Source organism: Poecile atricapillus, chromosome 4, assembly GCF_030490865.1.
Source record: "Poecile atricapillus isolate bPoeAtr1 chromosome 4, bPoeAtr1.hap1, whole genome shotgun sequence".
Taxonomy (NCBI): domain Eukaryota; kingdom Metazoa; phylum Chordata; class Aves; order Passeriformes; family Paridae; genus Poecile; species Poecile atricapillus.
In genome coordinates, this window is record NC_081252.1 from 54,076,525 (window position 1) to 54,101,336 (window position 24,812).

Below are 24,812 nucleotides of genomic sequence, written 5' to 3' on the forward strand. Positions count from 1 at the left end.
CATTTTGGGATTTGAAGATTCCAATGTCAGTCAATACCAATGACTCTGCTATCTGGACAGTAGTAGATAAGGGTCAGATGTTCTTCTAAGGTGATAAACATGACTTGCAATCCCCTTCCCAAGTGCCTGTTGCCAAAGTGTGTCTCTTCAGTTTCCCAGGTTGCAGGGAACAGGCAGATATTCTTGACAGTTCGTCACCAGCAGAATTTCATCCTAGATTCAGAAAAACAGTGTTGGAAGGCAGAATGAACTGAGCCTTGTATCCTGACAGATGCCAATCAGACCAGTTCTTAAAGACTCCACCAGTGCTGCAGGCAATATGTGCCAGTGCTTCCTTGTCCTTCCTAAAGCTTCTCTTTATCCAGATTGAAGCATGGGCTAGGTTCTTTATCTACCTGTCCAGCAATGTAAAAGTGGGGTAGCATGTTGCAACACTACTGGTGACTTGCAGAATGTCCTATGGACAGTACTTCCTCCAGGTCAGGGTAGGGATGGTGAGAAGCCTGGAGTGCAAATTCAAATGGCTGAAATACATCTTGTGCCCAGGATAAACAACAGAGAGGTCAGAGAAGGGAGCAAATGAAGGCATGAGCTTTCACAGCTTGTGTAGGGTTGTATCTTAATTTTGTGCTGGGATTTGTAATATCATTGTCAAAGGAGACTAATGCACTGAAGATGAGGTGCTATTCTTTAAAGAAACAGGAGAATTGAATACTCAGGGGTCAACTATTTTGTTTAATCTGGACTGGCTCTGACAAATTTTGTTGGCTGAACCATTGTGCTAGTCTGTTAGCGCTATGAAAATGGGCAGAGGGGTTTTTTTTTGTAAATTTTTAAGGAATAGGTAATATTGTGATTACCTTCTAGGCAGTTTGCACTGGTTTAGAGCTCATTTTTCTTTTTATCTCCTGGAAGATCTGGAAGATATGCAAAGAGTAGCTTGAGAAGAAACACACACACACACACACATACACACAAACACACACACACACACACACACAGAGTTTACCAAGAGAGGTCACTGCAACATCCTCGGTGGATGCATTCACAAAGGCATGAGACAACATTCAGGGTTGGTCAGAGTGGATCACTGCATGCCTTGTAGGGTTTGGATCTCACACAGGACTCTAAGCCCCAGAAGTGAAGAAAATTGCAGTGTCCTAATAAAGGCAATGATTTTAATATCACAAGGTATTTTTAGAAGTCTAATTTTTTGTTGTTTGTTTTTTGGGTTTTTTTGTGAGAGAGATATCTACTTTTTTTTCCAAAAAGAGAAAGGCAGACAATCCGTGTTGCCAGTTCTTCTGGATGGACAGAGAGTGATACCCTCTTCTGTAAGAGCTCTCTCTGGCCTCCTGAGAGTAGAAAGTTTCCAGCTGGCCATCAGACTCTTAATTACTAATTAATTTATTCTAGGTCCTACCAGCCTACATCTGCATTCTTCTCTTGCTCAACAATTAGTAATGCAACATAAGAAAAACATGGTATTAATTCCTGAATTTCCAAGCTCTGTTCCTACACTGAAATCTTCTTGCCTATCTCTCCCACTCCCTCTGGTCCTGAAATCCCTGTCTCAGGGTGGAGGAAGGCATTGCTGGAGATGCTTCACTTGGCTGCCACTGCTCACAGACCTGGTGCTGAGGGATGGGGAGTGAATGGGCAGCAGAGTGCAGCATGACCCACTTTTCATTGATTGATACCCAAAAGTAATCATCTCTCATGTCCTTCTGCATAATATGGATCAAAGGGTTTCCTATCATTTGTTCCTGTTTGAACTATTGATTTTCTTTGCATAAACCAGCTAAGTTTAATTAAATTATGCACAGTGATAAAGAATCTACCCTCTGCTCTGTGAAAATTGTTCCAGCAGTTAATTTCTCCTCTCTGCTGAAACCACATGCCTTATTTCTAGGGCAGATTGTCTAGACAGATGTGTGTGAGCCCCACTCCAAAATTTTGCATCAAATACAGGCAGTCGTAAATTACACCTACAGAAGCCTTTTCCTTTGTTCTAATGAAGAGCTTCAACTTCTGGAAACTCTTGCTGTAAGACACATTTTCCAGTCATTTGGCGAACTCTCATCTGAAACTTCTTGACATGTATGTGTGAGACCAGTTACAGACTTTGTCCATAGCATCCAGAGCTCCCAGGTTCATATACACTAGGATTCATTTTGTTGAAGCAAACATTTCCTCCTGTTGGGTTATCTGCCTTGGCCTCCCTGCCGACTCACTGCTTCTAAGGGCTCCATTAACCTTTGAGGATGACCTGAAAGATTTGTCTTCTAATGAATGACTTTACTTCTGGCTGCACTGAAGTTCATATCAAAAATTTGTTGCCTATGTGCAGTTTTCCAAGCATGTCTCATTGCTGCTATTCAGGGACCTGAGTTCTTTATTAACCACTTATTTCATGTGGATTTGTGTGTGTCCATGCTCACTAAGCTACCCAGAGACTTCAGATAAAATACTTAAGAGGAATAGAAACAAAGACCCGCTCCCATCCCACTGGTACTCCTGAAGCACAAGGCTGAATCACATTACTTAGACTTACTTTAATTTTGTCTACCTAGCAGAGATAACAGAGCTCTGGAGGAGAACCTCTAGCTCATCTCTCCTAATGAATGTGGAAGTGCCAAATTTGCCAGGCATGACTAGCTACACCGGTGGCTTGTAGGCTAATGTCAGCCCACGTGGTATTACCGTCTGATTTTTCCTGGAAGAGATGGGGAGTACCACTAGAACTGTTCCTGTCGGGAGCCTTTCTAAATTACCGCATGAAACCTGCTCATGCTGCTGTAATGCAGACTAGAGAGCAACCTGCATCCCCATCTGCCCCGCTCTGGCTGCAGCAGTGGTGCCTGGTGATGGATGAATGTGGAGACAGCTGTTTGCTTCGGGGGATGCTGTCTCCTCGTGTGGGTTGTGTCACCAGAATGAAGTCCCAAAGCTGATAAAAGTGAACTGTGGGTTAGTCTAGAAGATATTGGACTCCCCTGCCCTGTAAGACACAGGACCCCGTGTGTGGTATTCTGCATGAAATTCAATGCTGAGGTGTATTCAGAGTGCATTCACTAGACAGCCTTTCAAGAGACCTTTATACTAGGATTCCTAGTCTGGAGTTGCCACTCAGCTGAGCATGAAATAGGTACTGAGAGGTCAGCATGTGTGAGATGGTGGTGAGTGTGGGCTGCATGGAAGCCCAGGAATGCTGAGGCTCAGTAGTGAAGTACCAAATGAGTTTGGGAAGTACCAGGCTTGGTTGCAAGTGCCTCAAACAGTTTGAGCATTCCTCCTCCTTTTCCCAGACGTTAAATATTGTTTCCATCCACACTAGAGCTCTATTTGTTCTGTTTTTTCACCATCCATTCCCCTTCAGCCACTTTCCATCACTTCAACCTTTTACCTCAGAGTGGTCGTACTATTTCAGGTCTTTGTTAAAGTTTAACTGGTCATGAACACAAGTCAGGTTATGATCTCTTTTACTTCTGCAACCTTAACAGAGCTTCTCTGGACTTGTAGTGATGCACAGGAGAATAGATCCTCCACCCTACTGCATATTTGCTAAGTGCTAACAGCATATTTGGCTCAGTACAGAATACAGACAACAAAAAAGACTGATGTGTAGTAGAGAGCTGTTTTCTCTCAGTTGGTGCTGCCTGGGCTGCTTGCACTGGGCACTGTAGTTACAGCAGTCTCCTCCCACAATGGCCCTACACCCCCAAAATTACTGAGACATTTTTTCCTTTAAATATCCTGCTAACTTCTAGGTGTCTTGCTGACTCACATGCAATCAGATTGAAACATCAACATGATGTTAATATTTAACAATTATCACCAGGAACTTCTCACACTTTTTCCTTAGAAGATACAAAGAAGCCCAACACCCACCTGTTCCTAAAGCCCTGTCATCAGTTTGAAGCAGATTCAGGTGATATATTGGACCTTTATCAGCTATTATCACCTGTAATAGCCCCTGGTATAGGACTGCCCTAAAATATGCTTTACTTGGAAGGTTTCCAGATTTCTCCAATTGCAATCTCCTCACGAGCCAGAGAGAGCTTGTATTGTGCAAAACAAGAAATAGGAAAACAAAAGCTGAGAGGATAAAAAATAGCTCAAATGACTTAATTTCTGTTTTAATTCCAAGAATACATGAGGCCCCTGACATTTCCCACATACAACTCCTTTCACTGCAGCACAAAGAAGATATATTTTAAACAGTACTGTTAAATGAATTATATGTTGCTACTGGATAATGGTCTGCTGTGGAGAGATAATTGTTGAGACAAAGCTGAGGTATTTATTGAAGATAAACATTGAGACAAAGCCAAGATGCTTATTTTCTAAGCAGCAGACCGTAATGCAGACAAAACATATAATATCATTAGCATTATTCCTAATGTGTTGGAAGCCTGAACATGCCCCATCACAAACACTTGTTAACTCAGCTGTGGCAGAACTGGGACTCAAATGGGAAATGCACCCAGGCTGATCCAAGTACCGATGCCAGAGGGCAGCTCTGTTGACTGTATATCACATGGGCAGTGCCCATGTGTTGCCCCTCTTGGCCAACGTCTGCCCTTCTGTAGCTCAGGGAGATGGCAGAAGTGCTGCCTGCAGACCTGATCACTTACAGGTGAAGCATCAAGAAAAATACATTTATTTTTCATTGGTTCAATGGGAAACTAAAGCAAAACATTTCCTGATTCTTCAGGTTTGTTTGAGGTAATGAAACCATGGGAGATATGACCAGCCTGTCATCAGATCAGTATTTTACAGTTTTCAAAACTGATTTTACAGATATCTTTGAATAATTCATGCACAGGTTTGTATCTGAACATTGGTGAAGTACAGGCCCATACAAGAACATGGGCAGCTTCAAGCAGAAGCAGGGCCTGATCCCACATGGTAATAGAGAAGAATGGGCTCTGTGATATACCTGGGCGGTGTGTGCAGCTGCCCTGGCGTGTTTGGGTGTGGTGGGGCTCCTCTGGGTACATGCTGGTGCAGGTTTGCTTTTGTGATTGTCCTGTGGAGACTGAGAGCTGTGGCCCTGTTGGCTTCTAGGAGGGGATCCCAGCCCTTTCATCCTAGCTGTATTCACACTGTGACTTGCAGTACTACTGAGTAGGGTCCCAGCCTTGCTGTTCACAGCAGTCACTGGTTTTGGCATTGCCCTTCATAGCTGTAGAAAGTTGTAGAAATCAGTTCCTACTGATTGCATTGGTCATCAGGCACCTAAGTACATCCATGGACTTGGGCATATTTGCCTAAACTCAAAGATGGCAGCATCATCGCTGAGTATTATATGATCTGAACATGTTTTAGATTGACTGTAAAGTGAATGTGTACACCTACAGAAAATACCACATGCCACTTTATTATACAGAGCAGAAAGATACAAACTTCTCACAAGTATTCTGAGACGATCACTCAGATCTCTTTTAGAAAAGATTACTGAAAATAAGGCAGTAATCTATCTCATGTCTGTGACCTGATTTTGAAAAGTATTGAGCATCTAGGATTGTCTATCAGCATCAGCTGAAGGAATGAAATCTTCTGGGATCTCCAGCCCTTTGGAGGAATTACACCATTTCCAAACAATCCATCTTTTCTGTATGCGTTGTGATATATTGAAAAAAAAACCCCAAACCCTAAAGAAAAACCCCTCATGTAGTTCTTTGTTTGGACTATGATGGATGGCTCTGTTATGTCTCTGTCATCAGCACTTTCCTCACTAAACCCAAATCATAGCATTGTCCTGAGAACTGCTGATTTGGTTCATGCTGCTGCTGTGGGATTAACTACTGTGTAGCCGCTTGTAGATCACTACAGACTGGCTATGCTCCACAGTGACCTGCTGCATCTCCCTTTCTGTTTTGTGGGCTTCCTCCTGTAAGCCAGGCACTGAGGGAAATGATGATCCCCAGGGCTTGCCCTAATGCACCCTCAGGTTGCAGCAAGATGTCGCTTCAGGACCAACATGGAGGGGTTTTCCAGACCTGCCCCATGGAGTATAGTCAGTATTACTGGGAGCTATGAATTAATCCAAATCCTTTGAAAGGCTCTTTGCAATGTTTGCATATAAAAAGTTGGCCATCACAGAATTACCCAGGGTACATTATATCATTCATGCTTTTACAACAAGTGCTATGAGATAAGTTGACCTGGTTACAGATGAGTGTATTTCTAGCTTTTATTTTAGTTTTGGAAAACTCCCTCAAAAGTTGTAATTTTGATTTTAGTTCTTCACAGAAGAAGCTGTATCTGATAGGTAGATATTAATTATTATTATTATTTATTTTTGATGATGTTAGAAGTCTCCAAGAAGACCAACAAAAGTCACTATGTAGTCATACACACAACATAGACTAGCTACAGTTGTCAAAGAAAACTGGGTGGAAAGATAATGATATACAAGCTAAAAAAAAATAAAAAAAGAAGAAAATTCACAAAACTAAGGTTATCTCATGATTTTGGCATTTCTATAAATATTCATATATTAACAAATTCATAAGAAATATAGCATAAGAATAAAAGTTGTATGGAAATTTGTGGTAGTTCTTTGAAGCTCTTTGTAGAGTTTCAGACCTTATGATTGCTTGTACTGCGTTATCTCCCAAATTATCTGTGCCTGCCATGCTTTTGACAATACATTTTTTGTCAAGTCAAACAGGCTTCCTTAGAAAGAAAGGATGACATTATTACCACTCAAGTAGGATTCTCTGTATTTAATGCTGAGGTACTAAAAACTCTTAAGGGATCTTACTAAATACAATTCACATGATGTTTTTCAGAAATGCATTTACAAATTAAGACATAAATATAAGTTATTTTGCTTTTGAGAAATCTCAGGGTTGTTTTGCTGTCAGCTGCATCATTGAACTCCAGATTTGAAAAAGAAAACTGTAATCATTATGGATTACTTGGTGCTATAATATTCAATATATGGTAATGAGGAATTAATTAAATTTTGGACTGAGGAATCTCTGCTTTCTAGACTCATATTTACAGAGCCTTTAATTTGGTATTTAGCAGAAGGCATATAGATATGTATTAAGGCACTTGCTTAAGTTGTCTGACACTTTGTCTGATCCTTTCAGTTTCCATGCCCAAAAAGTAGATGTGAGTCTTGCCCTCTGCCCTCTACTCCTGATCTGCATAGATGAAAAAATAAGAGTTAACATTTAACATTTAGGTTAAATGAGTTAACATTTAGGTGTGACCAAAACTATAGTATAACTGTTTTTATCTGTCTGAGTTATAAAAACTGTGCTTCAAGTAGGACAAATGTGGTGATAACTTTTTCATTCCTTCCTTGGACAACATTGATTTACCTCATGGGCAGCTGGAGATGGTGAACAGCAGAAATAGCACACTAGCTGGAATTCTCTAGGAGGGATAGCACCGTAACTTTTCTTCTTCACAGTTTGTAGATTTAAAGGATATTTGCATATTCTTATTGGTCCCTTCAGGATATTTACTGTTCATACATACAACCTGGTCTTCCACTGAGCCCCGGCAGCATGCTTTGCAGTGGTGGTGAGGCTTCTGCAGCAGTCTCTCTTGGTCGGATACCAGCACTTTTTATTATTGTTAGAAAGACAAGGTCAAATACGGTTGGAACAGGAAATTCTGTGGTTTGTGGTGGTCCTCAGCTTATTGGAAGTTCAGTCTTCAGATTCAGAGCTCTAAAAACCAGATCTACTTCTGCCCTAAATAGCTTTTTCTTACAACAGTGATTTCTGTACCTCAGGGGACTGAGAGCACTGAAGCTGATTGTAGTCACTCTGCAACTCACTGGCATCCTTCGTAGTGGCCATGAAGGGTCTCAAAGGTAAAGAGCCTCAGTGATGCTTGAAATGCCATTGATGACCTAGGCAGAGAGTAGGGGGACAGATCAGATTCATTCATAGCCACCTGTGTCAGGTGGAGTTTTCTTGTAGGGAGTCTGGCAAACATTCCCTGCAGAAGCTGCTCTGTGTGAATAGTGTCAGTCAGGAGTTCAGAGCTGCTATCAGGTTAAAGACTGACTTAGCCAATAGTGTGCTTCTACCATTAGCTGCACAGTGTCTACAAGCCCTTAAAAAATGTTTTCCTCCATTTTTCAGAACCTTCTCTTCCTTTGCAAGGCAACTTCAGACATCTGTTCTCCTATACAAATACAATATACTTCTCAATACACAAAGACTGCTGATGTCACAGCTGAGGTCAAGAGGCATTTTGAAGTTGATTTATTGAGAGATCGCCAGCTATTCACCAACCTTCACAGAAGTAAACGTGAACGCTATTTATTTCTATTATTAACACACCTTTTGTAGGGTTCCACAGGGTCCGTGGGCTAAGCAAGTTACTATTGGCTAATACACACAGGTTTACATTTTTTCTCCTGTACACAAGGATATTGTTTTGCTTTACTCTCTCTTCTGCAGGAAGGTTTCAAGGACTTTAGCCTTTAATATCACGACTTATTTCAAAGACTGGTTTGTGCAGACAGGCCTTTACTAATATATAAAATATATCAACATTGATTTTATTAAGTGTGTGTTCTAGGACCCTTTGCATGTGCTATTGTCCTGCTTCTTCATTAAGACATGAATTCAATGTTTACTGGTTTGTGTAAAAAACACTTTAAAAATTTTAAAAAATGCATTAAAAAAATTAATACACCATAAAAGGTGTATTACTTATGTGAAACACTGAGCCCAGCCCAAACATCAAAAGCACTTGTAGATGCTTACCTTCCTACTGGAGGTTTGCTTGACAAAACCAGTGGTCTGTGCTTTACCATTCATGACCATATTCTTTGTGCAAACTTCTGCTGGTTTGCAAATATGTACTAGATCTGAAATAATTACAATTCCCATGCTTCTTACACAAATTCCTAATTCCAAAATGCATGCTTCCATAACTTCAATTAATATTAGAGTTGTTTTCATTATTTGCATGTAGTGCTCTGGCGATCATAAAATGAGAAAGATGCTTCAGTTCAAGGAGAGAGAGTGGAAAGAAGGGCAGATCAGAAGTTGCAAGAGTTGAAGGAAAAGAAAGAACTGTTAAGTCTTTTTCTTTGAGCAGAAAATAATTTATAAATATTTACTAGGAGGATTCATAACAGATTAAAATGAACTTTCACAATCTTAACAATGTCAGCATTTTCCAGGCAGAGGGGCAGTCCCCATTTCTGTTGAATTTAAACCTACTGACAGTAGTGGCTGTGTTTTTCCTTTACCTGCTGTGAAAATTTGGGCCACAAAATGTTTTGCTGCGTGTCTCCTAGGGGTTCAAAAAATCACAGAATTAAGCAATTAACAAAAGTGACTCCAGACTGCCTCTGAGGTGTGGGAAGACCTCAGGACTCCCCTCCACCTCACGTTTGAGCCCATTTTCCTGAATTGCTGCTAAAGCTTCGGAGGGGATAAAAGGCTGAAGTGAAGGGACTATCTCTTTTTAGAAATGCAACATGTTGTAAATAGTGCTCTACATTGTTGACACTCTTAAGCACTGTTGGGGGCAATGCTTCAGACCCATTTGTCTCTCTTGAAATGAAATTTTATTGGTAGCATTAGCTGATAATTTATTCTAAGCAACATAAATTGCTGAAAATGACAACATTCCAGAAGTCTCATTTAAAATATAGTGTATTGTGTAATTCTTTTTATTTGTAGGTTGCACAATCTATTTGCTGATACTTGTTTCTCTCCCTCCCTCTCTCTCCCTTAGGCTATTAAACAAAGCTGCCCAACCTTACACTCATCCATCATCCTTGAGTTATTAAGAGAGTAGCTGCAGAACATTTACAAGTGCATAGAGTCAACAATAGAGTCAGTGCTACAAAAACTTTGCAAGATGGCAAATTTTCTCATGTTTCCTGTTCCTTGCTCTGCTAGGACCTGCAAGAAGGAACAGTTTCTTGAATTTAGGGTTACTAATCTAGGTTGATGCGAAAGCTGTTACTCATTCATATCTAGTACCAGACTTTAATTTTATTTGAGGAAGGAAGGAAGGAAGGAAGGAAGGAAGGAAGGAAGGAAGGAAGGAAGGAAGGAAGGAAGGAAGGAAGGAAGGAAGGAAGGAAGGAAGGAAGGAAGGAAGGAAGGAAGGAAGGAAGGAAGGAAGGAAGGAAGGAAGGAAGGAAGGAAGGAAGGAAGGAAGGAAGGAAGGAAGGAAGGAAGGAAGGAAGGAAGGAAGGAAGGAAGGAAGGAAGGAAGGAAGGAAGGAAGGAAGGAAGGAAGGAAGGAAGGAAGGAAGGAAGGAAGGAAGGAAGGAAGGAAGGAAGGAAGGAAGGAAGGAAGGAAGGAAGGAAGGAAGGAAGGAAGGAAGGAAGGAAGGAAGGAAGGATTATGAGAGAGAGGTTGGGATGGAGTAGAGTTGCCATGTAATAATCTAAGACTCTGATCAGCAATTTAGGGTGTGCACAAAGGTGTCTGTGCTGGTGCAGTACAATTTATTCCCACAGCTTGAAGAGCTGGGAAACAGTGCAAAGCTCCACGCAGGCCAGCACTGAACCAGATAAGATGTAGCTCTGAGTGCTGTGCCAGCTGAACATGATTATTCTGCCTTGCAGTCCCACTTGGCATAGCTGCACAGTACTTTGCTGTGCTATGTGGACTTGCCAAATCAGCTCAGTGCTTGGGGATCTCTGCATCATGTTCTCTGCATTTAAATGTACCCTTGAAAATGAAGCTAATCTGTTTGACTTCTAGAGGGGATAATGCTTCCTGACATACCAGCATTGGTCTAATTAAGTGAGACTATTGGAAGACCAAAACTTCCAATCAGTCAGCCTGTAGTAACTTTGCAGACAACAATATCTTGGCAGGCACTGACAAGCTGCTCCATTTGAGCATCCTATATTCTGCTCAGTGAAAAGCTCCAGGGTGTTCTTTGCTGGTTAGAATAATTGTAAATCCAGAGATCAGCAAACAGTTAAGAATTTGTTCCCAAGAGGATGCAGTCAGAGGCCAGGAGCTGCCACTGGGCACAGGACAATGTGGGGAGAGGTTCTGAAATCAGAGAAGCAGGCATCACAGTCAGCCTTAGTGGGAGGCAGACAGACAAACTTATATAGATAACTCTTTTGTTGTGGGGCCTTTTCCACTGTCTTGCCTTTGTTCTGAGAAGACCAGGCTCTGCTTTAGCAAGGCTGTTTGCTGATGGACACCACTATGCTGGTGGAGGCAGAAGAACTGAAGTTTAGTCAGGACTGTGAGATAATTACATCTGACTGCAGGGAAGTGGAGCATGGGAGAGTCATAGGGCTCTGTGGCAGACTTGGAAGCTGGGAGCCTGGCACTAGGAGGGGAGGCATCTGATGGGATCAGGAATGTAATTTACACAATTATAATGACAAAAATTATGAACTTGCATTTTAAAAATTATTTTCTGTGCCAGAACAACAACTGGCCACAACCTTTTGTTTATCATCCCCAGTAAATTTCACATGTAGAGGGCATTTAGTATCAGGAAAAGTAGCACAGTTATACTACTAAAACATGAGTAATTTTCAACAGCTTCACACTGTGAGTTGCCACGCAATAACAGCAGTGCTTGGTGACTCCACCCTGCTTGTGCAGCGAGCATCTGGCTTCTACCACTCCATGTTGTGAAGGACCTCAGCAATGGCAGCACAGAACAGTGTTAAGGGAACATTTACTGAAGTTGTTGTTTGTTTGAAAAAATATCACAAATTGAGCCACAATGACATGAAACACTTTGGATAAATTTCAGTGATAAATTCTTCTACACAGGAGGGAATCTGGACTATGTAGAAGAGCAAAGTTGAAAACTGATGGTTCCTCCCCCTATAGCTGCACCCTTCTCCTCCCTTTTGTCATTTTGTTTCATATCTTCCCTCTGACTTTTCTTCCTACTGTATGTTACTGTGATGTACCTCACAGCTGATACCACCAAGCCTTAGCAATCCCCTGCCTTACATTCTGTCTCTCCTCCTCTTCCTCTCAGTGACTTTTATTTTCATCCAGAGACCCCATTTCACTAATTAGGCTTCCCTCTTCCCCCCCTCCATCCTGGTGTGGTCTTCAACTCTAGCTCAACAGTTTCAACAAAGTCCCTGGTTATCAACCTGATATTCATCAAGCACATTTTGCTTCCCCTTGTTTATGTTGCCTCCAGTACAAGCCTTATCCTTTGCTTTACTATTTGGTTCTTCCATTACTCTCAGGCCATGAATTCCCTCAAAGCTTTCTTGGCACTTGTTCCAAGTCTTCAGTTGTTGTCATCGAGCTTCTGTCTTGCACTGACACCCTGAGTGCTGGCTATAACCCTGACCATAGTCTGAGGAAGATTGTGTCCACAAGAAGCACTGAATGTTCATAGAAGTTCACTCTGATTTTAGAGACAATTTCCAGTCTCTGGCTGGCACATCTGAATCAAAGGAAAATCAAGTACTGGTTGTCTGCTTTCAAATTTGTCCTCTACACATTATTTCAGTTTATCCCTAAGCAAAACATTCCTGCCTTTTTCCTTACAATACTTAGGAAGTAAATCTATTTTATTGAATTATTCTGCTCACTCTTTGATTCCTAAGGCAAATGATCTGCCTAGGCAGTCCAAGAAAGTCTGCTTCGTTTAACCCTCCTAGGTTAGCACCAACTCAGGGACCAGCTTCTTAGACTTCACTTCTTTGCATTCTTCCCCTGTCAGCTTCTTTGTCAGTCAGCTTCATGCTATCATCACCCACACAGCAACTAGTGGCAAGGTCACTGTAAAATTCATGCAACTGCTTGCTTACAAATTACCTGTTATGCTTCCCTGAAAAGCAGTTCCATATACTAGTGCCTAGAACACCAGTGAGGCTTATTCTTTTCAGGACAAACATGCTAGGCCAGAAGGAAGCCTAAAAACACGTTTTGTCCTTTGAAATTCTCAGTATATCAAAAGGATCTTATTCTGATGCTATTTTCTTTTATTTCCAGATTTATTTTTTTAAAAAAATTTCCACTCTCCCTATAGTTTTTCTCATCTTCCCCTTTCCTGTGAGGTTCAGAAACACTATAATTGTTTCCCATATGGGCCTAATTATGCCAAGAGTGAGGAGGTGTGGTGGATAATAATCTGGGTCACACAACTTTCACTCAATTATCTAGGCCACCCAGTCTTGACTCATTTCAGGTAAGAAGTTCAAGATAAATCTCTAAGCCATTGAGAAGACAGTATAACTAACTGATGCCTTGTTTTCTCTGTGAACAGATTTTCTAGGAACCCTGATATTAGTGGGTTTGGGTTTTTTCCACTGTCTCATAGACTAGAGCTGTCCCTTTCCATGCCAAACCAAGAATAGTTGCAGGAATGTCCTACAGATTGACCATTGACATAAAATAAACGCATCAGACCTCTGTAAGAAACAGAGTAGACCATTCTTGAAGGCAAAACATCTCACCTGACATTTTGGCTGGAATTAAAAATCCTGTTGTATGACGCTAAAAACTTCAACCACCTTCTACTGAAAGTTGTTTAGGAGAAAACAAAGTTCTAATTCTCATTCTCCCTCCCTTGTTTTTAAGGTGAATTTAACACTGTTAGAGGAGCAAAACTGAGAACATCATACAAAAATGACCCAGTATGTTTTCTGAGAGTTCAAAACCCATCTTGCTGTCTATCCTCGGAGGACACAATCCATCCTCAGTTGGTTTGTACAAGTTACCATCAGAGCTGTAAGCTCACAAAGACTTACTGTCACTATGAAAATAAGCACATTAAAATCACAAAACACTCTAACAGAAAAACATAAATCTTGATTGGCTGTCATCAGTCCCCTGAAGTGCCTGATGCTGGCAGAACAGGTCTTTTAAAACTGATGGCCAGCTGCTCAGTTACTGTAAATCAGCATAAGATGTTGTGAAGAGGAAAAACATTGGTAAAGGTTGTTTTAAAGAGATCAGTGAATAACTAAATGTTTAACATGCCCACTGGGATGTGTATAAAACAGAGTCTGATTTGCAGAGAAGAAGATTTAAATTACATATTTTAAAAAAAATATTATCTAGTGGCTAAGCAGAAGCAGGCTGTGTTGCTAATATCCTTCACTGGGAGTTCGTAAGAACTGATCAGACTAACATCTGCCACACATGGATTCTGGATTCTGCTCCAGTGGAGAGGCTGAACTGTGTGTGCTCTGGAGATCTCTTCAGTGCTTGCAAAGTGTGAAGAAATAGAACTCAGAATTGAAACAGTTATGGATTTTCAAAACACCTTTGTCTCCTTGTTTCCTGTTCTAGACAGACCGCAAGACTCACAGATTGGTTCAATCCCATGTGTTAATCCCTGTGTTATTCAGCCTGCACTTCATTTCTGAGCACAGCTAAGAGACAGGCAGTACGTGTAAATCATTCTAGCAAATGTAGTTAAATCAATCCAGTAAAATTTTAATATTCCTTTTCACGCTAAAGTGAGCTATAACTGCTATTTAACTTCAGAGTTAACTACATTATATAAGTATCTATTTATTACTGTATAACTATGAACATATAATTATAAAATTGTATATGGTAGTTACTTATTAAATAACTGTAACATGTATGGTTTTTATTCAGAAGGCATGGTTTATTGTATGGTTTTTATTCAGAAGGCATTTTACAGAGTCAAAGCAATGGAAAAAGTTCCATTTGTTTCAATGGAAAATGTGTCAGAATTAAAAGGAGAATATTAGTGTTTTTTGACAATTGGTGGTAGGCATAGCAGAGCCATAGTGGTAACATATAACTGTAATTCACAGTGTGCACTCTTCCAGTGGAATTTGCTAAGCATGTTACAGTAAAAAGAAATAAATTCTTCCATCTTAGTCTACGATTTGACATTTGTTGTAAGAAGTTATGAGTATTTTAGTAGTGCATGAGGTAGATCTTAGTGGAGTCTTTTCTGTAGGATTCTCTGTCCTGACTTTCCACTCTCCTGCTTTGTGTGCAGTTTAAGGATTTATATGAGACGAGGGATAGGACAACTGTACTTTGAGAAGGGCATTGTAATTTCTCCAGATCCTTGTGTTGTTCAGACCACTGGAGTGAAATTGTTTTGAGGCAGGAAAATGCTTTACCACTTAGCACAGTTAATGCTGAGACCAAGCTTGCACAAGAGTTTTCTCAAATTATGCCTGTGAGATGGGTTGCACAGGAATCTGCAGCCTCAGGGGCACTTCTCAAGGCTAAACCTCAAGGCTTAGACACACCACACTGTTTGTGCACAAGGGAAAGAAAGGGCCACATCCCTTGTGAAGCCTAGAGTGAGGTCTCCCATTGAGCTACTAGTGATCAAGGCCAGGTGTGAGTACCAACACACAGGTTAAACCAATGTGTCTCTGTATGACAGACACAGGAAGTCCAGTGAGTGGAAAATAGTGCCCATCATAAACACAGAAAACATAATGTAGCTTCCCAGGTTAGTATGAGAGCCCTTTTGTTGAGGTTTTTAAAAGTATCCCATTGGTAGTTGATCCTGACACTTCTCTGCTACGTGGTTATACCACCATCTGTGCACCATAAATTGCCAGGCCAGTTAACATTCAATTACCTCCTGGTGTTTTTGGGCATTATTCTACTGGGCAGCAGAGCCAGCTGGGGATCAGCAGCACTTGTGGGTTTAGGAGGAATGTCACACAGGCACAGCTCCACTGCTTGCTGAGCCAGCTCTGCTCTGGCAGCTTTTCTGCAGTTGTGTTGCTGAGTCGGAGGACAAAATTAAGCAGCACACCTAAAGTGACCTTATCAGTGTTAAATGAGGCAGTCCTGTTCCTCCCTCCTTCCTATTTCTCCACTGTCCCAGTCTTTCCCTCCCTGATCTTTTTCACCCTGCTAATAATAAAGTCTTTATCTTAAGGAACTATGCTCGACTCCAGGGGGCTACCTGCAGAGCCCCGTCGGGTTTTTCCAATTGCTTTTCCAATACCAGGACTGCAGAGCAGGTACACTCACGTCTGGTGTCACTGGTATTAAACCCAAGATGGTAAATCCAGCCAGATCATTGAGCACTGGAGAGAAAAACATACCTTGCTCTGTAGTGGGGTAAGTAGGCTTGTTATCTCTGGCCATGTGCCAGTGTAGTTAGTGCTGTGCTGTCTCTAGGTAACCCTATCTGGATGTCCCTGTGTCAACTGCTCCAGCCCCTGTATGACTGGGTTTCTGCTATTCTCTGCAGTGTTCCAGCCCTTCTGTTTCAACCTGAAGTTTCTTTGAATTGTGCCACTTGTCACTAATGGATAATGTGCTATTTCAAAAGAGAAAACTCAGTTTTTGCTCTGTTTTTGTAGCTTCTAGTTGGAGTCTCATAGGGTAGAGTACAGAAGGCTGTCATCTCATGGCCTTCAATAGTAAAAGAGTACTACTATTCATGGTACATTTTGTACCATGTAGAGCTCATCACTGAGAAAGAACAGGAAAAGCACATGGAGATTAAGGATGTTTTTTTAAATGGGACCCCAAAATAAGAAACAGTGAAGTAGGAGTCTGGGTGTAATTTTCATTTAAATGAATTTGTTTTCTGATCTATTTTTTTTAAGTCAAAATGTTTCCAAAGCAATAGCAGTTTTGTCAAGAAGAGTGAGAGACAAAGTAATTGAAGAAGTAGGCACACATCATGTTCTGTGACAAGGGAATTAGATAATTTCCTAGACTAGGATTCTGACTCATTCCCTGCTTTGCTGTAATGCAAGTGTCAAGGATGGAAAGATTTGTGAGTCCCACAAAAGAAACTTGGATGGGGATACCGGGACACTAATGCCTTCCACCAGTGCCACCAGTGCCTTCCAAAGTGGAAAACCAAGAGGTTTAGTCTGCAAACAGATGTCTCAGCACATTTCTGACAGAAGAGTAAGTTGAAAGACATTATTTCACTCTCTGAAGAACAAAATCAAAAATAATTTTAATATTTAAATGTGGTCACAAAGAACTTAGATGGCACCTTTGATCCATGCTGCTTTTGTCATGAGACTATGTAGTAATGCTCTATTGGAACAAGTGGAAAATAATGAAAAAGAAATTATAGCACATGGTGTGTGTGGCAGAAGGCAAAGGCTGAGCTGTAGAGAAAGTCGAAGGTCAGAAGCTGGTACAGGCTGGGGCTTTTTTTTTCAGTCTAGACCTGAAGTTATTTCTGGTAGTTACAGGGATCTATCAGAATCTGGGGGTCCCTCTGAAGCAGTCTGTGGGTCTTGTGGGTTACTTCAGCACCTGGAGTGCCAGGACCACTCTGGTCACACAACCAGAGTGTCCTGCCATGCCCAGGCAGATCAGTCTGCTGGGGAGCTGTATGGAGAGAAAATGCCCACTGAAAAAACTGTATGGAGAGCCCCGGCAGTGGGTACTATGGCAGGAAAGAAAGGACAGTAGCTGAGAGGGTTTAGTAGGAGAGGGAAGAAATGGATTACAGAGCATTTAAGAAAGTGGCACAATGCCCAAAATGTGATTCAAGTAGAGCACTGGATGTGAGCATCAAAGTCCAAAGAAGTTGTAGGTGTGTAAACTGGCTGTGTCCCAGTGCACGTCGGGCAGCCACCTGTCTCCAAATCCGAAATCCAAGAAGACTCTGCATCTGCTCCCAAAGTTTGGGGCTGCCTGTGCTCACAGGGAGGTCCTGACATGGCCTGGGCACCTCCAGCTCCGCTTCACTGCTTGGCCTGAAGCACCACAGCCCACATGGCTCCGGGTGCTGGGAAGGGCGGGATACAGGAAGCTGGCTGCTCTCAGCCCCACTCCCTCAGGGCCCATCCCATTCCCTGTTCCCAGAGCACACCTAACACCCACGGATGGCATTTGGCTGCCTGCAGAACTCAGCAGGGGCCAAGCTCTTTGAAAACAGGCCCTAGTTATGATAGAGGAGGTAATGGCACAGCCATGTGAGGTTTTTTTAGTTAATGCCACATTGTGGTTAAGGGTGCCTGCCCAGGGGAACCTCAATATTAAGTCTTCCTCAGTCTAGAGAAGCTCAAGTGTACATTTCCCAAGAGAGCAGCCTAATAAGCATCTGTGGGAGGGGAGGAAACTTAGAGCTTGTTGTTGAAGCGGGTTCTTGGCAGAATAAATTATACATGAGTCAAAGGGCCAGGAAGGGAGCAACCAGGGGTAGTGTGACTGCAGCCCAGGGGCTACAGCAGAGCTGGGAAGGAAATAAAGCCTGGCATATCCCCATCTCCATGGCTATTTCTTCATCTCAGCCCATGCAAAAGACAGTCCAGAGCCAGATGTGAAGACTGGAGATATTATTTCTTGGAAGGAGACATTAACCTTTCACCATAGGCCTAGGCTCGTTCATGTCCCTGAACCTTTCTTCAGAATCCTTATTTCTTAATGGCTTCCCTGTATTTTTTTGGGCCCACTCAGGTCACTAAGGATAGCCATTTCTTGGGCAAGTGCTTTAGGCAGCAGGATATCATCTAGTACTTGGGTACTGGATGGTACACTGTCATGAGTTTTGAAATAAACTGTTATTCTTGCTTTTTCGTTTTTGAGGAGATGGTTACAGGACTTTTCTTTGGGAGAGACTTCTTGGTGATGGGTTCCAAATAAACAAATATTCCTAATTGCATTTCTCCATGAGCATCCCAGACTCTGGACAGGGGTCCACAGAAACACAGGACAATGGAGGTCAGAAGAGACTTCTGGGTGTCATCCAATCCAAACTCTTCCTCCAACTGTTATCAAGTACAGCAAGTTTCTCAGGGCCATGTGAAGCTGAGCTTTGAATATCTGCAAGAATTGAGACTCCACAATTCCATTGGGAAATCTCTTCCAGTGTTGGATTAGTCTCACTGTGAACATTTTTGTCCTCATATCTAGGCAGAATTTCCTCTGCTGCAACTTGTGATGATTGCCATTGTCCTTCCACTGTGCACCTCTGAGGGAAGTCTGGCACTGCCCTACCTTAGGTAGCTGATGGCAGGAATTAGGTGTCTCCTTGCCAGGGTTTTGCACTGACATAACTCTCTGCTCAGCATTGCCATTCAGAGGTGCCTTGTCTTCCCTGCGCACTGTGGTTTACTAGCTAGCACAGCATCTTGCTGTTGGTCTGGGGGAACAGCCCTCTAAGTCTGTGTTGGATTTTGCACTGCTGTGGCCTAATTATATCATATGCTATTGAATTTTCATTACGCTCTGTGTTTCCTTGCAGTTTCTCCAATTCCTGTTTAAATTTGCAACATTGCCTGAGTAAAGAATCATATGGAGTGTGGCCAGCAATTATTTTTTATTGAAAGAAGCAGATGCTATGGAACAATTAAAAATCATTCTCAACACCATAAATGTTTTCAAATATAAGCAGAAACTCTGGAATGAATGTACAGGAAAAGAGAATCTGTTTATTATGTTGTCACTTTATACAGCTAAACCATTTATTCTGTGCTTTGTTTACACTGAGATATGGGTCCTTTTTAGGTGGCAGTTGTACACCAGCTGTGTGTGTAGTTCCTCCTATAAAGATCACAGAAGGAACACACAGGCTGCAATGTGGAAAAGGAGTTTCTCCTATAAAGTAAAGATACAAAAGATGTGCTGGACATTATCTGTCTGTGATCCATGCAGAGATTCTTCATCAAATGTGATGTAAATGTGAGCAGTCAGCTCCAGTGCCTCTGAATGGGTTACCTGGTCATTTAGTAAATGAAATGAAATGAAATGTGGTTTCAAAAGTGCCTTAGCAGGCAGGTGTAGGGCTGCAACTGGTCCAGAAAGGCCTTGATGGAGCCTGAGCTAGCAAACCCCAGTAAACTAATGTCTGCTCTTTGTTGCCACAGAAGTGGTGTTATACAAGAGCAGCTATTGAGGCCTGACTGCACCACCTGGGTCCAGCCAACGTAAGTATTACTCAGCCTCCTGCTTCTGGGCTAGAGAGATCTGCAGTGGGTTTGGCTGCTTTTGAACCTTTCAGCTTATGCATTTACACAGTTATGTTTGAGCTAACCATCCCTTTCCATTAAAATACTTTAGTCCTTTTCCATTAAACTTCCCATTTAAAGTAATTCATGATTACACATCTCCATGACAAGAATAGTGGAAAGTTGACTGTATGGGCTTTTTCTTCTTATCTCCTAAGCTTTATCCCTTTTAATAAGCTGGAAAGCAGAAGAAAATTTCAGGGAATGTGTCTTTGTTAAATGAGGAACTAGGGCTTGGTGGAAGTAGCAGCAAATAATTCATCCAAAGATAGCAGAGCTGCTCATGAGAAGAAAAATTTGAGAATGGGAGCCTAACATGACTGTGGACCTTGTCCTACCAGACACACACTGTGGAAATCCAGACAGAGGCTGGCATATCTCACATCTCAGCTGCCAGGGAGTTTTCCAGCTGTCCCATGGCTCAGCGGAGCTTCACCTACTGCAGAGTACTCAAACAGATCCTCCCTCCTTATGCAAGGTTAAAAGCCAGTTTCTCTGCCAGGTGAGTCTGCCAATGCTCACTCACAAATGATTTTTATCGCCAGTTTCTTACACTTTTCAGAACAAGATGTATTTGGTATGATATGAAAACCAAAGTGAAAATCACAAAGGAGCAGAGATTATGAGGAATATAAAAATTACCAGACCAAAACCCCCATGCTTTATACATACACATGGCTGGGAGTTAGAAACTGGTGGTGAATGGGAGACAATGCAATCCTCATGACACCAAATCCATCAATAACATGTAGTGCCTCTACACTGTAGTGCTTCATTTCTGGTCTGTTTCTTTCTTCCTGTCTTTTACATGGGCTAATTTGCTAGTGTTTGCTTTAACAGTTTTCTGCAGGACTTATCACTAGTGGATTAGAAAACAGATAATAGGACATACAGCACTGGCTCCCTTCTTGTAGTATCCAGTGGCTGCTCTATACTTACAAGACCAGGTATAACTTACAAGATATACAAGCAGTCAACAGCAATCTTTTCTTCAGACTCTCTGAGATGATTCAGCACTAAAAGATGTAGTCTCTAATATTGCCTTTTTCTTCTTCAGCCAGAATTTTATAATTCCTTAAAGAAACCCAACCCCATATTAATAGAACACACAATTACGAATGCTCTTACCTGACTGAATGTTTGTAAAGCCAAATTAGCCTTAAGCACAGAGGTGCTTAGAGCTGTTGCTTGAGCCTATGTGGTTCCTTGGAGACAATGCTACTCCAGCATGTGTCACCTACTGTCACCCCTCCTTGTCTCTGACTACCTAAACTTGTGCTGGTGAACCAGAAACCTAAAGCCTACTGCCAAATATCCTTAGTAACTCCATAAGGCTGGCTATGCACATTCATTTGCTGACCTCAAGAACTTCCTAGGAAACCTACCTCAGGAAAACCAGAATGAAATATAGGACAGGCAAATACCTTTTTGGCAGTAACAACGAAACTGTGCCTGCTTTTTTTTAGAGAATCAATTCTTAATGTGGTATTTGCAGAAGTTATTCTGCTACTCTTCTCTAAATTAAACTGTCACCTGTGCCGCTTCCTGTACCAATACACAGTTGTTTTCTCAATAAATAAGTTCTGAATACAATTCAAATACCAATTTAAGAAAACAAAGACTCTTAAAAGGGGATTGGATATACAAAGTTAAATGTTGTGAGGCCACATTCTTTCTAAGGGTAACTTCTAGGCTGCTGATGATATATCTGTTTAGGAAAATAATCAGCCACATCTCCAAGGAATGTTCCCTTCTTCATTTGTATAATAGTTTTCAGCCTACATGTAAAGACAGGATTTAATTTTTTAAGTCCAGAAGACCAGCTGAGCAATCTTACTTCTTTTGCTTCATTTTTTTAAGTCATAAAGCCAGAGGACCATGGCTTTGTTTTATACTTTGCCACAGAACAAGGAGAACTTTTGAGATATGATCTTTGAGAAAATCAATTTCAAGTAACATGTTTTGAAAATTTCAAGTAACATGTTTTGAAAGTTGTGGTAAACATCCCCAGATGCTTTCTTTGTGTACTGACCCCTGCCATTTCAAATCCAGTAGATCTTGATCCAAAGGGCTGGGGTACCTGTTAAAGCAGTAATATCTTTTGTTTTACCTGGACTTTCTTAAAAATAAGGGGAAATTATAAATACATTATCAGGGGTTAATTTTGTGTCTACCTGGGGACTCCTCTTTAAGCATTTTTTTCCAGATCTGAATGATCATCTAACAACTCTTAATGGCCCTGTAGCAACTTCTCTTCCTCCCTCCCCCACCCTCCAAATATTTAGATTGCTGCCAAGCTCTGTTTTGTTTTCATTGAGTGCATTACTGCTCAAATTTCCTTAATGCGACACATGGCATTTGCTAATATACCTCACCTGCTCCTTTGAATTCAGCCAGGAAATCTACCCTGCTCTTCTCTCAGCAGCTTTTGCTTCTGCTGCAGAGAAGCAGTTGCAGTGGCTGCTCAGAAGCAGTTGCTGAGCTGCCATAAATTAAAGGTAGGTGTACTAGAGGAAATTGAAATGGATCCTGGTTTCCTCCAAACTGAAGTTGTGAAGGAGCTTCATGTGCTGCTGAGCTACCCCTGAAGCAAGAGGAATAATTAACTACCAAGAGAAAGCAAGGGCAGAAAGCTAGGAGAGGAAACCACCAATGTTGTCCCAAACTGAGCCATCATTACTAATGAGTCATATGTGTTTAATGATACTCATTTGAAAAAAAAGTAAAATGCTGAGTGTTCAGAAGCAATAAGGATGAAAAGTTTAAAGAAATTATACAGGAGTTCAGGAAACAGTTTCATTACTGCTCATGTAAAAGCTAGAACCACAGCTCTAGTTAGAAATGGATGAAAGATGGTTTTCAAATTGCTTCGTAAGACACAAAAGGATGTATTTATGGTGTTTATTTTCTTTTTTCAACTTGTGAAAAATTTTGCTCAATAATAGTTTTTCTCTTTTAGTTTCTTCTTTTTCCAGTAAGAAAGTAATTGCAGGCATGTTATGATTTTCTTCCCTCTCACAACAAGCAAATGTAGTTTTCTCTCATCGTGTACTCCAGAACTTGAGTCATTTGAGGTAAGGATTAGGTTTTTGGATTTTGTTTTTGTTTCCCCTCCCTACTTCTGAAATTTGCATAAAGTTTTCTGTCTGCTTACTGAGATTTTGGGGGGTAAACTGTGAACTTTCGACATCATCTGAGAAATCTGGTATAATGTGAAGTTACTGCAGTGTATGAAGTAGTATTTGGAATATCACATGCAGTTACATTTCCAAAAATGTCGTATTAACCCAATAGATTAAGTCAGTGTAATTCCTTCCCATTGCCTCCAGAAAGCTTTGGATAGCTCAAAATATTCACTTGACTATGTCATTTAAATGTAACTGAAAACATTTAACTGAACATGTAACTGAACATGTAACTGAACATGTAACTGAAAGAGGGGAGGGGCAAAAAGCCTCGAGAACCTCAACATAAGGAGAGGAAATAGAAACAAATTTCAGTCACAACAGAGTGCCCATTTTCATCCTCGCTTTTCCTCATTGTTCTCACCTTGGCTGTCACAGACACAGCTTTGGCAATGATGCAAAATTTTGTTTTTGACTTTTGAAGTCAAATATTCTGTCATACAAGATAACATCCTCAGACTCGTGTATCTGTACTTCCTGAGAAATTTGTGGATTTGAATAGGAGGGAGTCAATAGTCTGAGAAAGACTGGGCTGTTAGTGAGTCAGGAGCCTCTTTCTCAATATTTCCAGTCTAACCTGAAATGGATGGGACCAGAGATTGCGGAGGAAAGCCTACTCCTAAGGAATTTCTAGAGAGAATTTGCAAATGGAGTGTAACTCATAGAAGACTGAAAAAAGGCCCTTTTCCTGTGCATGCTTTGTCTAGAAGCCTTTTAGATATATCTGTTATAGTTTTAAATCTTGCTGCTGCCATTCCTTGTGACCTCCTTGTATTTCTCTACTTAAAAAAAATAAATCATCACACTTCTTGCATATAGTATTAGAGACTTTTCTGTAATATTCTTCTTCTTGTCCCTTCTAGCAGCAAGCAGAGCTCTGCACTGGTTTTAGGAGAAAGAGGTACTGATGCTCCTTCCTAAGCAGCCCTGGCCTCACGTGAGTGGGATTAGCCAACACTCACTGATTTAATGTCAGATCAGCAGCTTTTTCTTAAACAGCCCTGGTATTCCAGAAATCTTCACACTCCGCCTTTATCTCACCAAAATTTGCCAAAGAAAGAGTGGCCTCTGTATTGCCTGAACTCAAACCCCGAGGAATTTAATACCTGCACCTGTGTGAGCCAGTTCTCATCTTGTGATGGGATAATGTTTGTATCTGGTACTGTTTATTCACACCCATTGTGAATTAACAGTAATTCCCACTTGTTTGTTGGGAAGAGCTTCTCTGATAAGAAAGAAGAGTAGTTCAAAAAAATAAGAACACACTGCAATAATTGATGGGAAGAGAGCTCACAGTTGGTCTTGCAGCAGTAGGAGATATTCCTGTTTTTCTCTAGAGATTAGCATCAGCCTCAGGCAAAGTCCATTTTCCTTTGTCTTACAAACACCATTCGACTATAACATTGTACCTGCGGTGAAGCTTTTAAGGCACCTATGGCACAATAGTTAAAGTAGCTCACTGGAAGCCTGGGGATGGTGACTGCACTTAAAATTCAGTAGGGAGTCTGCATAAGAAAGAGCATCAACCTTCTTGGCAGCCTATACTGATCAGTGGCTGGGCTGCTCTGTTGCATCAGCTGGGATTTTCTCATTGTATGGGGGCAAAATACTGGGAATCATGGCAGGAGTGGATGGTATGGTTGTCTAGGAGGTTTTTTTTACCTCAGTCATGGAAAAGTCATGTTTTCTTGCAGGTGTCTGAATTCTCAGCAGCAAGGGAAAGCTGAGAAGATGTACATTGT